The sequence below is a fragment of the Stegostoma tigrinum genome, chromosome 2, assembly GCF_030684315.1.
Source record: "Stegostoma tigrinum isolate sSteTig4 chromosome 2, sSteTig4.hap1, whole genome shotgun sequence".
In the NCBI taxonomy this organism is placed as follows: domain Eukaryota; kingdom Metazoa; phylum Chordata; class Chondrichthyes; order Orectolobiformes; family Stegostomatidae; genus Stegostoma; species Stegostoma tigrinum.
Window position 1 is genome coordinate 90,050,685 of NC_081355.1, and position 18,089 is coordinate 90,068,773.

Consider the following 18,089-nt stretch of genomic DNA (forward strand, 5'->3'; position numbering starts at 1 on the left):
TCGCTCAATCCTGTCAGTATAGGAGTAGGGAAGTCATGTTGAGGTTGTACAGGATGTTAGTGAAGCCTCTTCACTAACTGTGTTGTGAATACTGTGTGCAGTTCTGGTTGTCCTGTTGTATGAAGGATATTTTTTAACTAGCAGGAGTTCAGGAAAGATTTACCAGGATGTTGCCAGGAATGGTGAGTTTGAAATATGAAAATAGACTGGAAAGGCTGGGACTTTTTTTCACTGAAGCAGAGGACTATGAGGGGTGATCTTTTATTGAGGTTTATCAAATTGTAAGGAGCATAGATCAGAGGTGAATGACAAAGGTCTTTTCCCTAAGTTGGGGGAGTTGAAAACTAGGGGGCATATTTTTAAAGTGAGAGGAGAAAGATTTATGAAGCGAATGAGGATACACAGAGTGGCGCATGTGGGGAATGAACTGCCAGAGGAAGTGCTGACAAGAAGACATTTAGATGAATACATGAATAGGAAAGGTTTGGAGGGATATGACCAAACACAGGCAGGAGCGACTATTTCAGTTTGGGAACATGGTCAGCGTGGACTAGTTGGACCGACGGATCTGTTTCCATGCTGTATGACTCTATGACTCGCTTACCCAGAGCATGAGTCTGTGGTGCACTCTCATGGCTGTCAAAGGTAGTGCTCTGAAGGCTTCACTTGTTTATTTTGACATTGTCTTCATTTCATAAGGAAACTCCCCCAGGATCGCTGTGTTTGCCAAAGAAGGCAAACATACCCTCCTTTGAAAGCAAGTGCAAGTGCAGAGCAGAAATGCTCTGGGGTGAAATCCTGAGCCAGCAACTCATCCAAAACCCAACTGTTGTGTCCTGTTTATTTGCAGCAGAATCTTCCTGCCACAGATTGGCCTGGGTAGTCACCTACCAGTCAGCTGATGAACCTGGTTATCTCCACCCAGAAGAACAGACAAGAAGCAATTTAATTGTATAAATAATGTTGGCTGTCATTTCTTGGTTGTGTTTTTCAAGTTCTGGTAGAATTTTCTCTTTTGAGGCTAAGTGACATGGAGGTACTGCTACTTGGGATGGGTTCTCTCATGTAATTGCATTCTTTAAAGTTTCTTACATAAGGCTTGAGTGGTATAAGGTAAAAAGGAAAGCAATGGCCTAATGGTATTGTCAGTAGACTATAAATTTAGAGATGCTAGTACTGTTCTGGGGCCCCAGGTTTGAAATCTGCCATGGTAATTAAAAAAAATCTGGAATTAAGAGACTAATGTAGCCAAGGAACTGAGATAATGGGAACTGCAGATGCTGGAGAATCCAAGATAACAAAGTGTGAAGCTGGATGAACACAGCAGGCCAAGCAGCATCTCAGGAGCACCTGAGCACCCACATCCCATGAATGAATAAAACACATAACAAATTTTAGTAGAGTACATAAAGTTAGAACATAGAACAGTACAGCACAGTACAGGCCCTGCCCCACAACGTTGTACCAACCTGTTATCTTACTTTAGATCAAACCAACCTGCATACCCGACATTTTACTATCATCCATGTGCCTATTCAAGAGTCAGTTAAATGTTCCTAATGTACCTGACTCCACTACCACCACCACTCTCTGTCTAAAGAACCTACCTCTGACATCTCCCCTATATCTTCTTCCAATCACCTTAAAACTATGGCCTCTCATGATGGCCATTTCCACCCTGGGAAAAAATCTCTGGCTATCCACTCTATCTATGTCTCTCATCATCTTGAACACCTCTAAAAAGTCACCTTTCATCCTTCTTCACTCCAATGATAAAAGCCCTAACTACCTCAACCTTTTCTCGGGAAAAAAAACCTGTCCTCCAGTCCAGGCAGCATCCTGGTAAATCTCCTCTGCACCCTCTCTAAAGCTTCCACATCCTCTCTATAATGAGGTGACCAGAACTGAACACAATATTCCAAGTGTGGTCTAACCAGGGTTTTATAGAGCTGCAGCATAACCTTGCGGTTCTTTGACTCAATCCCATGTTTGGGCAGGACATTCTGCCTCCTGCACCAGGAATATCCGTGCTCCAATCTCTTGGGCACCATATATAAAAGGACATTGTTTCACTCTGAACCCAACAGCCACATGCAGATATTGTAACTTGGTCCTCACCCAATGTTGGAGTTGACAGAGAAGAGGCAGGGATCAGCCTTGAAATTCAGTAGCAGTGCTCTCGGATTGCTCCTGCAAGGGTCTGTGAGAGTGCATGGACATCTTACTCAGAAGGGATAGCACAAGAGGTCACCATGCCTGACAGTGTGGGTGAACCTGGCTGAGGCACTTGACGTGTAATCAACCCAGTGATATGACTGGATGCGGTGTTGTAGGAGGAAGAAAGATCAGTTGCAGTCTGCCAGAATAAGTGTTACAGTCTACGAAATCCTTCATGCCTTAATGATTGGCAGGTTTGCAATGGTAATACACAATGTACAGGACTATCTCGCCACCTTGTACGCAAGGCATATCCATCATGTGCCTCATGTCTAATCAATGTCTCTCACTTCATTGCACCAACCCATGCTTGATTCTGTACAGCACATTGAAACTGCAACTCGCTCAAAGAAACAGAAAGGGATCTTCAGCACACAGCTTACACATCACTAGCTCAGTGACCTTTCATCACATCACAACAGATTTGAAATGACCTGTCCCCTATAGGACTAAGGGGGTGCTTGGATGCTTTTAAAAATAATCCAAATAAACAGAACATCTCATTGGCGGTGATGAGATTTAGATGGTGATTTGCTGGTGAGAGAAAAAAGACACATTAATGTTGCTCTACATTTGCTTGTGGGTTAAAGGCAATCAATTTTTGTGTAAGAGCTGCCACAATGGCTGATATATCGTATCTATTTATAGCCCAAAAAGATTCTGCCTCTGGCGATAACCATCAATTAGTGTGTTTCTAAAGTGTGACAGAGCAACCGATCAGGACTGATCTTATCTCTTGAACTCTGTATTGAAAACTTTTGTTCTTGGTTTTGGATCATGTCACATTTTTTGCTGTATATCACCCTGGTGTTATGGACTAGACTTTTATGAGGCATTAGGGTTTTCACCCGCTATTTAGTGTGATTCCCTCCTTCAGGAAGGCTCGCTGACATTAACTTCCACTTTGTAGCCAGGCCTGGGCGACTAAACATGTTCTTAGGCTTATGGTCAGTTTGCACAGGGGCTCTAAGCTTTGTAGGATGGTAGTAATTTCTGTTTAGAAATTGGAGGCAGTCCAGTGAAGGCCACTAGATTGATTTTGCATAGCGGAGGACTGTTTTATGAAGAGAGATTGAATGGACTGGGCCTGTGCTCATTGGAATCTAAAAGAAAGAGAGGCAGCCTTGTTGAAACATACAAGATTCATAGAGGACTTGACAGGGTAAAGTGAAGAGGTTGTTTCCATTGTTGGAAAAGCTAGGACCACAAGAGATAATCTCAAAATAAGAAGTCACTGATTTAAGATCAAGATGAGGAAGAATTTCTTCTCCCATGAGGAAGTGAATCTGTGGAATTCGCCATCACACACAATTGTTAAGGCAGGGTCATTGGATATATTGAAAGCTGAGATAGACAGATGGGACAAGTCAAGAAAGTGGAGTTGACGATTATTAGATCAGCCATGATCTCATTTAATGATGGAGCAGACTCGATGGGCTGGATGGCTTACTTCTACTCCTACTTCTTTATGGCCTTATGGATATATTACCGAGAGGAATTGGAAAGAGATACTCTTCCTACCAATAGGACAAAGAAGTCTCCAGTGGAGATCAAGAGAGTGTTGTTAGAGGTTATAGGCAAGGGAGCAGGAACATGGTGTCATATTTCTGGATTTGGGATCTTTCTTAAAAACTGAATACCTATCCCTGATCCCCCCATGGCCAAGTCTCTGTAATCCCAACAATATCATACTTCTGTCTACATCAGTGGTGTTGAGGTGGAGATGGTTGACAGCGTCAAGTTCCTAGGAATGATCACCAACAAACTCTCCTCATCCACTCACTTTTGCACCAAGGTCAAAAGAGCACAATAAAGTTTCTATTTCCTCAGGAGTTTACGAAATGTGACACGTCCATAGAGACTGTTACTCATTTTAATAGATGCAATATGGAAAGCATTCTATCCAAATGCATCAAGGCTTGGTACGGCAACTGCTCTGCCCAGGACTGTAAGAAACTACAGAGGGTTGTGAACGCAGCCCAGTCAATCACGCAAACCATCCTTCCATCCATTGACTCCATCCATACCTCTCACTGTTTTGGGAAGGCAGCCAACATAGTAAGAGACCCCTCCCACCCTGTTTATAATCTCTTCTCCAACCTCTTCTATTGGGCAGAAGATACAAAAATTTAAACACAAGTACCAAAAGATTCAAGAATAGCTTGTTCTCCACTGTTACTAGACTTCTGAATAGACCTGTCAAATTTTAAATGTAATATTGATCTTTCTCTTTGCACGCCTTCTTTGCGGCTGTAATATTGTATTCTATCTGTTCTATTACCCTACTGCACTTTGTATGGTATGATCTGCCCGCACTGCATGCAACACAAATCTTTTCACTCTACCTATGATAATAAGAAATCAAATCAGATCAAAAAACTTCATTGTGAATGCTCCATACATTTTGTTAGAGATATGGTGGGAAAGGGCACAGCAATGATTGTAATGAGGTCAGCCAGGTGGATCCAGAAGAGTATGAATTCCCTGGTCCAATCAGGGAGCCCTGGCTGTCAGATATAAACAGGAGTGTTAGAGTTTCAGTTCACTCTGAGAGCTGAATCAGTGTCAAGGGCTCTCAAGGTGTAAATAAAGGGCGACTTGGTGACGGGATACCAGCCTCTGTGGAGTTATTTTAGGTACCCTCTGCACCCTCTGCAGAAGCAGTAACTGTGCATTAATAGCTCTGGCATTTTGGTGAGCAGTATAAGTAGCAGCTTTTTCATTGCCTTTATCACTGTCCTTCTCTTTTCTCTTTCCTCTCCTCAACTGAATCATCCAAGGAGAATTGAAGCTCCTCCTGTATGTGCAAGCTGTACCTGCTGTGTAATGTGTAGAGTAGAGCAAACCATAACCATTCTGGCACCTGTTGCTAGAGGTAACTAAAGAATTCCTGCATATCTGTCTGGACATCTTCAGCTGATGGCATGTTTAATGACACATCTTGGCGGTAGTAGAGATGGCATTTGTCGTAAATTTGTTGAGTTTCAGAGGTCAAATCTTGATGGATTTGCTGTTGGTATTCATTGCCACTGGAATGTCATGCTTTTCACTGTTTTTAAGAGTGGAGAGATGAGGGAGTTTGGACAGCAGCAGAATAAAGCCACAATGATCACTGCTTAGGAATTTTGTAAACAGGGGAGGAAAAATTTCTTTGTGATCACACACCAATATCACATTGATGGAGTTAAAGCCCTGGAGATTCATAACACTTCTGGTGGTTCTGGCATTGCCCTGTACCCATGAGGAGCTAATTTACTTATTCTGTCATCATCATCATCAGTGCAAATTTGACATAATTGTCAGGCGTGGTAAAGAAGCCATCTGTCATTTATCTCATACATGGGTGTGGCAGATGGGGAAATATTGCTTTGGGAAATGTCGTAGAACCTGGATGGATTTAGAGGCAAAATATTGAGAGAGTGCTGGAGGCTTTGATACCTTTCGGTAAACCATAGCCCTACAGTCTAACAGACATCAGGTCACCTTCTGCTGAAAGGCTGCAGTTGTCTGATACCACCTGTCATGACATTTTATGCCTCCTGAGAGACTGGTGTTTGGGTTTGTCCAAGAAGCTGATCCTCTGCCTGTTGACCCTGTTTGTGGGAGGTACTACTTGCAAGCTTCACTTCTTTGTTAGTCCCCCTTTTTTCTTTTGTCTCGCTCTTTTGTTTTCCCTGCTTTGCTGGCACACTTTCTGCTGGCCCTCTCTCTCTGGGCAATCACAGGTCAGCATGTTTCCAATTCTGACACTATGGCTTGCTATCTTCACCCCAAAATGAGGTGCAACCTAAGGCAACGTTAGAGGCAACGATCTTCCTGTGTAGAAAATAATCTGAAGGTGAACACACTGTGAAGAAAGCAGTACGCCCTGAAATTGATTAGTTGCGGAATTACAGAATTGTTATGGTGCAGGAGGTCATTTGGCCTATTGTGCCTATACAGTCTCCCTGAGATTTCTAACATTGCGAGTCTCCTGCCTTTCTCTGTAACCCTACACATTGCTTCTAGTTAAATCACCATCCAATGCCCTCTTGAAGACCTCAGTTGAACCTGGCTCCACCACACTTCTGCACGGTGCATTCCAGACCCAAACTACTCGCTGTGTAAAAATTGCTTTCAATCTCACCTTGCTTTTGCTTCCTTTAAAACTGTCCCTTCTGTTGCTGCTTATAAGAAAATCGAAAATTTGAAATGAGGCACCTCATGATATTGAAAACCTCTATCAATTCTCCTCTTAACTTCCCTTCCAAGGGAAACGGTCCCAGTTTCTCCAATTGAAGTGCCTCATCCCTGAAACTATTTTTGTAAACCTTTTCAGCACTGTCTTCAACGCATTCACATCCTTCCTGTATCATGTAGTGCCCAGAAGTGTATCCCGTGCTGTGGTTGTGGTATAAACCAGTATCTTATTTAAGTTTATCATCACCTCCCATTAATGATGCTTAGAATATTTTAGATATTTTCAGTTCAACCCGTTCCAATGTGTTATGTGTATTGTTACACAGCTGTAGAACAGGTGGGGCTTAAACTTAGGTCTACTGGCTCAGAGGTAAGGATATTACCTCTGTGCCATGCTTTATTAACAGCTTTCTCAACCTGTGCTGTCACTTCTGACTCACGTACATACATGCCCAGGTCTTTCTGCTCCTGCACCCCTTTTAGCGTATTTATTTTGTACTGCCTCTCCTATACATATTCTTTGTATATATGTGTATCACCTCGCATTTCTCTGTATTGAGTTTCATCTACCACCTATTCACCCACTCTACCATTGCGTCAATGTCCTTTTGGTTACAATGCCCCCAAATTTTGTCTCATTCACAAACGTTCAAATGATCTCCTCCTTCTCTGAAGGAGATGGAAATTAATTTAAAGATGACAAAATGTAGTTATGACAGGTGTCAGATGGTAAATAAATTTGCGAACCAAGGTGAATGCAGAAGGATCAGAAGGAAAGAAGAAGTGGGTCTCTGGATTTGTTTGTCCTACCCTTACCTTTTGAGGGAACCTGTCTTGACTGTGCCAAAAACCATCTCCTTTTTAAAGTTATTGTTATCATTGTTCAGGTTCTGTTTTTCCCACCAAGCTTTTCATTCCAGTCTATCCAGCCCAGCTCCATTCTTGCCACATTGAAGTTGGCTGTCTGCCATCTGGTCACTCTTACTCTGGATTGACCAGTGCTATTTTCCACTATCATCCTAAACTTTATAATAAAATGATCACTGTCGCTTAAATGTTCCCTGCTGTCCTTGACTTCCTTGTTCAACCTCATCCCCAAGAACCAGGTCTGGGAGTCCGTCTTTTCTTGTTGGATTATTCACATACTGCTGTAGGGAATTCCCCTGAACACAGTCTACGCACACTTGTCTCTTGGTGCCCCTTATGTTACCAGCATCCCAGTCTATACCTGGGTAATTATAGTACCCCATTATAACTTTGATGTTTGCACCTCTCTGTAATGTCCTCCCAATCAGCTGGTGGTCTGTAGATTACACTTGAGTAATGTAGTGGTACTCTTCTTATTGCTTAGTTCTAGCCAAATAGATTCTGTCCTTGCACCTTCTGAGATATCGTCTTTCTCCAGTGCTGCAATGGTTTCCCTAACCAGAAGTGCAAACCCTCTGACTTTGTGTTCTTTCCTCTCTTTCCTGAATACTGACCAGTAATATTTAACACACATTCCAGCCATTCCTTAAGGAAGGAATTGTTATTGCTGTTGCTATTGTCACAAAATCCTGGTCCTAGGAGGCAATCTAAGCCTGTAACTCCTCAGTCTTATTAACTATCCTCTGTGCCTTCACATACATGAAGTGTAACCCTGATTGGCACTTCTTTACCTTCTCCCTTACTCCCACTCAACCTACCAGCTCGCTTTATTCCAAAGCTTTTTGTCTCTACCAGCATTTTGTGAATCCTGGTATTTCTGACATTCTCCAACAATTACTAAAAGAACTGTGGAGTCTGTAAATCAGGAACAAAAACAGAAGTTGCTGGAAAAGCTCAGCAGGTCTGTCAGCACCTGTGAAGAAAAATCAAAGTTGACATTTTGTGTCCGGTGACCTTTCTCAGAATGGACCTGTGACTTTAACTCTGACTTTTCTTCACAGATGCTGCTGGATCTGTTGAGAGTTTCCAGCAACTTCTGTTTTTGTTTTGATTTTCTCTGGTTCCCACACTTTTGCTGAGTCAGTTTAAACTCTCTGGACAGCACCAGCAAAAACAAAGCCCTACAAGGAACTAAGTCAAGGCTCTGTTCAGATGCAACCCTTTTGGCTTGTATAGGTACCATTTCCCCAGAGCTAGCCTCACTGTCTCAGGATTCTGAAGCCCTCCCTCCTGCACCACTTTCCAGCTACACATTCATCATTCGTCTTATCTTCCTATTTCTGTATTCACTAGCATGTGACACTGGGAATGATCTGAAGATGACTACTGTAAAAGGTCCTGTTCGCTAATATTCTACCTAGCTTCCTAAATCCTGATTGCAGGATCACATCCCCGTTACTGCCTACTTCATTAGTACTGAAGTGAACCACAATCTCCGATGGTTTGCATTCCCCCAGAAGAACATCCTGCAGCAATTCTATGGGATTCTTGACCCAAGCACCAAGCACATGACAAATAACCCTGGAATCATATTGGCAGCCACAGAAATGTCTGCCTGTTCTTCTAACTAAAGAATCCCCTTTCTGTATTGCCCTTCGATGCTCTTCTTCCCCTCATACGCAGCTGAGCCTTCTGTGGTGCTGTGGGCCTTGCTAATTCTGCCATCCTCCAAGGATCTATTGCTCTCACTGATCTCCAGATTGGAAAATTAGTTTATGAGCAGGAACTCTTGCCTGTTTCTCCTTGACTGCCTGGGAGTCACCCATTCCCTATCTGCTTGCTTACCCCTAGCCTCAGGTGCGACCATCTCTCTCATAATGCAATTCCTGTGGTTCTTTGCCTGATGTATAAATCTCAATGACTCCAGCCGCTGTTTAAGCTCTGAAACCTGAAGGTCAAACTTATGCAGCTGATAACACCTCCTTCAGTTGGCTCATTCGAGTTACAAGAATTATCTACAATTCTCCATATACCAGAGGACAGGTATTCTGCTTCTCTGAGCTGTCCTGTCTTAAAGTTTTAAGTTTCTTTTAGTAACTAACTTCAGGTAGTTTTACTTAAACCTTACGCTTGTACTATTAACTACAACCTGGAGATAAGTGTAATGTAGAAATGGCTCTCCCTTACTCACAAATCAGCTCCCTCTCCTCTACATATTTACTTTTCCTATTTATATTTATAAACTTATTTTTCAAAATTACTGAAGTTGAATCACAGCCCCAAACTGAGCTGCTTAACAACCAGTCGACTCATGACTTTCCTGCGATGTCACTAGTAGACTATTTTCAAACTCAGGTGGATACCACTCACAGGAAAGGTGCTTCCTCACAGCTCCGACACCTCTCACTCCCAGAAGGGAAATGAAAGGCTCTGTGCAGGTCCTACCTCTCTCAGCTCAGAATTTAAGCCCATCATTTGCCTCCGTTTTCTTGCCTTATATTCAGCAAGGAGTTTCAAACCAATCCTCAAACGCATGCACCTGACAAAGTGGAAGTGGTGTCACTATCACTGTATTTGAACGGCTGGCATGTGGTGCACCAGCAGATGAGAGCGCAGGTTCCTGGCGTTCTGTCAATTTCCAATTTTTAACATCAAATTCACTCACTCTTTTGTGTTAACATTCAGCCCATAAATTTAAAGGGATTTACTTGGCACTGGAGTCGTTTTGGGATGCCTGCTGCGGTGATAAGATACAAGATAAAATACATGCAAACTACAACAAGGGAAGAGTGTACTTGGACTAATCGTTCCATGTTGATTCTTGCCGTCTGGGTGAATAAAGTTATGTTTACACATCCTATTCCAAATTTAATTTTTATAAAATTCCTTTGGAACTGATTGTCTCATCGTGCCTTACTGCCTTCAACAATCAGCTGCTGGCGTGTTAATCTTTGTGCTTCAGTATAAACAGGCTGGTGCAAAGCTCCACTTTCCCTGGTTCCCTGGTTGCTGTCAAACTGGTACTGAGCCTACAATATAGCTGGGTCATTAGTTATGCCGAGGCTAATCAGCATGTGACCGCTAAGAGGATTACAAAGTAAATAATTCAAAAGCTGCAGGGGATGCCTTCATGAAACTTCAGAAGTAGTGTTTTAGTCTATTATGGATAACAGCATTAACAAATTATACTAATTAGGATGTTAGAGTAGGAACCGGGTCAATATAAAATAAATTCTCACCAAGAATTACAAATCGATAAGCTCTGTGATCATGAATCTCAGCGGATGTGATTTTCAGAAACACACTCAGGTGCTCATGACCCTTTAAGGTGACCAAGATAGCATCCTGAGCTTGACATCAGTTTAGCCCACAGTTAGCATAAGTCGATAGCTTAGTAAAAAGAGTTGAATGGGTGCACAAAATCTTGTTAATTGCCACTTTGAACGTCTCACGTTAAAAAACTTCAACTAACACTCTCTCCTAATAACGATCAGCTATTTGGGATCAAATATTGTGTTGCTGCTGAGTTCAAGAACTGTTTAAAGGAATACTTACCATTTTATTGTTTCTGTAGCCTTGAAATGAACGTCCAAAACATATCCAGAGAATTTTGAAAACTTCGACAAGACTTGGCCAACATTTGATTGATTGAGAGCTTCGCTTTGAATAAATTGAGACTGCTGCTGTGAAAGTGTTGATTAGTCGCACTTTCCGTGGAGCAGTGATGCAAACTTCATGCAGCTCCCTTCCACTAAATACAGGGAATTCCTTGACCAGTACAGAGAGGCACTTTGCAAGATGCAGGATTCCAGTTTAGCATTTCCAGACAAGTTCAAATTATTGTCATCAGGACCAAAATAGTGTGTCAAATTCAGTCTTGAAGTACATAGGTCTAATTAGCACTGCGTTCATTTAATGCCTGTTTCCACCCTTTGTATATCAGCAAAGAACATCAAAGTTAAGAGCAGGAGTCAGCAATTCAGCCTGCTCTATATTCAATATAATCAATTATGGTTAATCTCATCTTGGCCATGACTCCACTTTCCTGCCCACTCTCTGTAACCCATTAACCATCACTGATTAAAAGTATCTCTTGAATGATCTAACCATAAAGGAGATAAGGGTGTAAAGATCAATTCTAATTTTTTTTTCTCTATTCATTTGTGGGATGTGGGCATTGCCAGCATTTATTGCCCTTGAGAAGCTGGTGGTGAGCTGCCTGCTTGAACCACTGCAGCCCACCTGCTGTCAGTTGACCCACAGTGCCATTAGGGAGGGAATTCCAGGATTTTGACCCAGCGGCAGTGAAGGAATGGTGATATATTTCTCAGTCAGGATGGTGAGTGTCTTGGGAGGGATCTTGGAGGTGGTGGTATTCTTACGTACCTGCTGCCCTTGTCCTTCCAGATGGAAGTGGTCGTGGGTTTGGAAGGTGCTGTCTGAGGATCTTCAGTGAATTTCTGGTGAATTTAATATGCATTGAGATGTGGAGGGCTCTGAGCACAGAGAAGGTGGAGGTGGGTGAATGGGGAAAAGACATGAGAGCAGGGGGAGAGGCATTAGCGTTTTGCTGCCTTGGAGCACATGCCCCTGAAATGTCAGGATGTGGCACCCCTACATTTCAGCAATTCAGGTTGGGAGCAATTGAATACCAAAAAATGTGCCAGGAGCAGTAGGCTTAAGAAGTGGGAATGGTTGTGGTAAAGAAAGAAAGCATTGCACCAGAGTAAATATCAATGGCATAATAAACCAAAAAAGGGTTCCAAACGCCAATTTGGTAAGGTTACTAGTTTTTTTTTTCAATAGCCTGTTTGGGAATTCAGAACAGTGAGAATGGATGTTAGAGCAGTTGTATGTTCCTCCTGTAGAATATGGGAGTTAAGGGTCACCACTGGTGTCCCCATTGACTTCATCTGCGGGAGGTGCGCCCAACTCCAGCTTCTTGGAAACCGGGTTATGGAGCAGGAGCTGGAGCTGGATGAATTTCAGATCATTCGGGAAGCTGAGGGGGTAATTGAGAGGAGTTACAGGGAGGTAGTCACACCTCAGGTACAGGAAAAAATTAGATGGGTTACAGTCAGGGGATGGAAAGGGAACAGGCAGACAGAGCAGGGATCCCCTGTGACCCTTCCCGTCAATAACAAGTATAATGTTTTGGATACTGCTGGGAGGGATGACTTACCAGGGGTAAGCCGTGGGGCACAGGTCTCTGGCACAGAGTCTATACCAGTTGCTCAGAAGGGAAGGGGGGGAGAGGAGCAGAGCAGTAGTCATTGGGGACTTCATAGTTAGGGGGACAGATAGGAGGTTCTGTGGGAACGAGAGAGACTCGTGGTTGGTGTGTTGCCTCCCAGGTGCCAGGGCCCGTGATGTCTCGGATTGTGTTTTCGGGATCCTTAAGGGGAAGGGGGAGCAGCCCCAAGTTGTGGTCCACATAGGCATCAAAGACATAGGTAGGAAAAGGGATGGGGATGCAAGGCAGAAATTCAAGGAGCTAGGGTGGAAGCTTAGAGCTAGAACAAACAGAGTTGTTATCTCTGGTTTATTACCCGTGCCATGTGCTAGCGAGGTGAGGAATAGGGAGCAAGAGCAGTTGAACACGTGGCTGCAGGGATGGTGCAGGAGGGAGGGATTCAGATACCTGGATAATTGGGTCTCATTCTGGCATAGGTGGGACCTGTACAAAAGGGATGGTCTACACCTGAACCAGAGAGGTACCAGTATCCGGGGGGCGGGGGGGCGTGAATTTGCTCTTACTCTTCGGGAGGGTTTAAACTAATTCAGCAGGGGGATGGGAACCTGAATTGTAGCTCCAGTGTCCAGGAGGTTGAGAGTAGTGAAGTCATAAATAAGGTTTCAAGGTCACTGGAGTGTACCAGCAGGCAGGAAGTTGATTTGAAGTGTGCTTACTTCAACCCCAAGAGCATCAGGAATAAGGTGGGTGAACTGCAACATGGGTTGGTACCCGAGACTTCGATGTTGCGGCCATCTCGGAGACATGGATACAGCAAGGACAGGAATGGTTGTTGCAGGTTCCAGGGTTTAGATGTTTCAGTAAGATGAGGGAAGGTGCTAAAAGAGGGGGAGGTGTGGCATTATTAGTCAAGGACAGTATTACGGTGGCAGAAAGGACATTTGATGAGACTCGTCTACCGAGGTAGTATGGGCTGAGGTTAGAAACAGATAAGGAGAGGTCACCCTTTTGGGAGTTTTCTATAGGCCTCCGAGAAGTTCCAGAGATGTAGAGGAAAGGATTGCAAAGATGATTCTGGATAGGAGCAAAAGTAACAGGATAGTTGTCATGGGGGACTTTAACTTCCCAAATATTGACTGGAAAAGGAATAGTTTGAGTACTTTAGATGGGTCAGTTTTTGTCCAATTTGTGCAGGGGAGTTTCCTGACACAGTATGTGGACAGGCCAACAAGAGGTGAGGCCACTTTGGATTTGGTTCTGGGTAACGAACCAGGGCAGGTGTTAGATTTGGAGGCAGTTGTGCACTTTAGTGACAGTGACCACAGTTCGGTTACGTTTACTTTAGCGATGGAAAGAGATAGGTATGGGCTGCAGGATAAGAGTTATAGCTGGGGGAAAGGCAATTATGAGGCCATTAGGCAAGATTTAGGATGCACAGGTTGGAGAAGGAAACTGCAGGGACTTGGCACAATTGAAATGTGAAGGCTGTTCAAGGAACAGCTACTGCATGTCCTTGATAAGTATGTACCTGTCAGGTAGGGAGGAAGTGACTGAGTGAGGGAACTGTGGTTTACTAAAGAAGTTGAATCTCTTGTTGAGAGGAAGAAGGAGGCTTATGTAGAGATGAGGCGTGAAGGCTCATTTAGGGCACTTGAGAGTTACAAGTTAGCCAGGAAGGATCTAAAGAGGGAGCTGAGAAGAGCCAGAAGGGGACATGAGAAGTCTTTGGCAGGTAGGATCAAGGAAAACCCTAAAGCTTTCTATAGGTATGTCAGGAACAAAAGAATGACTAGAGTAAGATTAGGGCCAGTCAAGGACAGTAGTGGGAAGTTGCGCGTGGAGTCCAAAGAGATAGGAGAGGCGCTAAATGAATATTTTTTGTCAGTATTCACACAAGAAAAAGACAATGTTGTGGAGGAGAATACTGAGATACAGGCTATTAGACTAGACAGGATTGAGGTTCATAAGGAGGAGGAGTTAGTAATTCTGGAAAGTGTGAAAATAGATAAGTCCCCTGGGTCAGATGGGATTTATCCTAGGATTCTCTGGGAAGCTAGGGAGGAGATTGCAGAGCCTATAGCTTTGATCCTTATGTCGTCATTGTCTCCAGAAATAGTCCCAGGAGCCTGGAGGATAGCTAATGTTGTCCCCTTGTTCAAGAAGGGGAGGAGGGACAATCCTGGTAATTATAGACCCTTGAGCCTTATTTCCGTTGTGGGTAAAGTGTTGGAGACGGTTATAAGAGATAGGATTTATAATCATTTCGAAAGGAATAATTTGGTTAGCGATAGTCAACATGATTTTGTGAAAGGTAGGTTATGCCTCACAAACCTTATTAAGTACTTTGAGAAGGTGACCAAACAGGTGGATGAGGGTAAAGCGGTTGATGTGGTGTATATAGATTTCAGTAAAGCATTTGATTACGTTCCCCACTGTAGGTTATTGCAGAAAATACGGAGGCATGGGATTGAGGGTGATTTAGCAGTTTGGATCAGAGATTGACTAGCTGTAAGAAGACAGAGGGTGGTGGTTGATGGGAAATGTTCATCCTGGAGTTCAGTTACTTGTGGTGTACTGCAAGAATCTGTTTTGGGGCCACTGCTGTTTGTCATTTTTATAAATGACCTGGATGAGGGTGTAGAAGGGTGGGTTGGTAAATTTGCAGATGACACTAAAGTTGGCGGAGTTGTGGATAATGCGGAAGGATGTTGCAGGTTTCAGAGGGGCATAGATAAGCTGCAGAGATGTGCTGAGAGGTGGCAAATGAAGTTTAATGCGGAAAAGTGTGAGGTGGTTCACTTTGGAAGGAGTAACAGAAATATGGAGTACTGGGCTAATGGTAAGATTCTTGGTAGTGTGGATGAGCAGAGAGATCTCGGTGTCCATGTGCATAGATCCCCAAAAGTTGCCACCTAGATTGATAGGGTTGTTAAGAAGGTGCACGGTGTGTTAGGTTTTATTGGTAGAGGGTTGAGTTTCGCAGCTATGAGATCATGTTGCAGCTGTACAGAAGTGTGGCCGTACTTGGAGTATTGCGTGCACTTCTGGTCTCCGCATTATAGGAGGGATGTGGAAGCATTGTAAAGGGTGCAGAAGGGACTTACCAGGATGTTGCCTGGTATGGAGGGAAGGTCTTACAAGGAAAGGCTGAGGGACTTGAGGCTGTTTTTGTTAGAGAGAAGAAGATTAAAAGGCGACTTAATAGAGACATTCAAGATGATCAGAGAATTAGATTGGGTGGACAGTGAGAGCCTTTTTCCTCGGATGGTGATGGCTAGCATGAGTGGACGTAGTTTTAAATTGAGGGGTGATAGATATAGGACAGATGTCAGAGGTAGGTTCTTTACTTAGAGAGTAGAAAGGCCGTGGAATGCCCTGCCTGCAACAGTAGTAGACTCACCAACTTTAAGGGCATTTAAATGGTCATTGGATAAACATACAGATGATAATGGAATAGTGTAGGCTAGATGGGCTTCAAATTTGTTTCACAGGTCAGCGCAACATCAAGGGCTGAAGGGCCTGTGCTGCGCTGTAATGCTGTATGTTCTATATTCTGTGTTCTAAAAGACAGCCATGTCTGAGGGCAAAAATATGAAAACAAGATACAGTCTTCTACTTGGCACTCAAAGTGGAAGACAGCATTGATTGTTGAAAGTTGTTAAACTCTGTATTGAGTCTAGAAGCCTGTACAGTAGCTAACTGGAAGATGAAATATTGTTCATTCTGTTTGCAATGGGGTTCACTGGGATACTACTGCAGACTGAGACGCTGGAATATGTTAGAATTATAACGCCTGTAAACAATAAAAGCATTTTCTCAGCAGCAAAACAGCTGAGGCAGGAATGGAGGTAGGTGATGTTCTAAAGAAAGAACAGCATGAGTATTTTTTAATATAGAATCCCTACAGTGTGGAAACAGGCCCTTTGGCCCAACAAGTCCACACTGACCTCAGAGTATCCCACCCAGACCCATCACCCTATAACGCACCTAATCTACACATCCCTGAACATTATGGGCAATCTAGTATGGCCAATCCACCTAGCCTGTACATCCTTGGAATGTGGGAGGAAACCAGATCACACGGAGAAAACCCACACAGACACAGGGAGAATAGAACATTATAGAACGTAGAACATTACAGCACAGTACAGGCCCTTTGGCCCTCGATGTTGTGCCGACCCGTCATACTGATCTGAAGCCCATCTAACCTGCACTATTCCATGTACGTCCATATGCTTGTCCAATGATGACTTAAATGTACTTAAAGTTGGCGAATCTACTACCGTACATACAAATTCCATACAGAGAGTCACCTGAGGGTGGAATTAAACCCAGGTCCCTGACACTGTGAAGCAGCGGTGCTAAGCACTGAGCCACCGTGCTGCCCCTAGGTGCTGTAGGGAAAAGGGACAGGTTAAAGTGTGATTTGATGACAAGGCATACACCGTCACCAGTGTAACAATCTGGGCAGGACAAATAGTAAAACGTGTAGCCAGGCAGGGAGGCTTCATTTATGGAGAAGATATTTCATAGCCAGGGTTCTTTCAAGTCCGTGATGGTCATGCAATTTTCCACAATGCATTACTGCATGGGCAGATGAACAGACATTCTGGAGGAAGAAGTGAGAAGGAGCAACAAGAGCTGAACTATTGGCAGCATCCACAGCGTCTGCACTTGGACGGAGGGGCTGGACAGACAGGACACTGATGAGGTGAAACCATACCAGCCCTCTGCATGACAGTGACAGTGTAGGATGGGGCAGATGGGCTTACAATAGGGGCCATGATGGATCTTCTGGAGGATTGCAGTGAATGCACAAAAGGAAGCACTAGGCTATTCAAGATGGAGAAAAGCCTGGGATGGTGACAGAAGAATGAAAAAGTTGAGGATCGGGTGCTGTTTGATTGGGTTTGGAATTTGGAAAGACAAAGTACTGAAGGGGAGAAAGATGGGGCAAAAATTTCCAGGTTGGACAGAAGTAACAAGGAGGAGGAAATAATAAAATGGAAATAGTAGAGGTAGGCTTAAATCCATAGCAGCAAACGCAGTGCATATGTGAATGGACATGAGGAAAACTCAATAAATGTAGGTAGGCTGATTACTGTTTGCTACACTTCACTTAAGGAGTCAGTGTTGGTGCAGCAACATTAACTTTTAAATGCATGTTGTGATTATAGTCAACATATTCAGCCAAGGGATGTTCAGAGAGATTGTATTTTTTGTTAGGCCTGGTTATAAGGTAATTGATAAAACATATGTGGGTGAACTAAGGTTGTGGAAATCTGGCAGTGGTTTCCTTGAGATATTCCAAGAAGTTCTGATCAATACCCAAAGAGTATAGATACCTGTGCTTGGGAAACATCAAATGAACAGTTTCATAGCAATTGAAGTTATCTGGCTCCATTTAGTGCAGATTTGCTCGTAAGACAATGGTGAGGATGCCCTTGAGAAATGTGATTAAAAATATCTTCAATGTTCATATTCAGCAAAACAAACTTTTACTTAATATGTAAAGTTCCCAAATTTTATAATTAGGTAACTCAGAAGTTTGAAATTACCACAAAATAACTTATTACAACAAAAAATGGCAGCATTTATTAAGCTTCTGTTCTGTTTGGCATTTTAAATCATC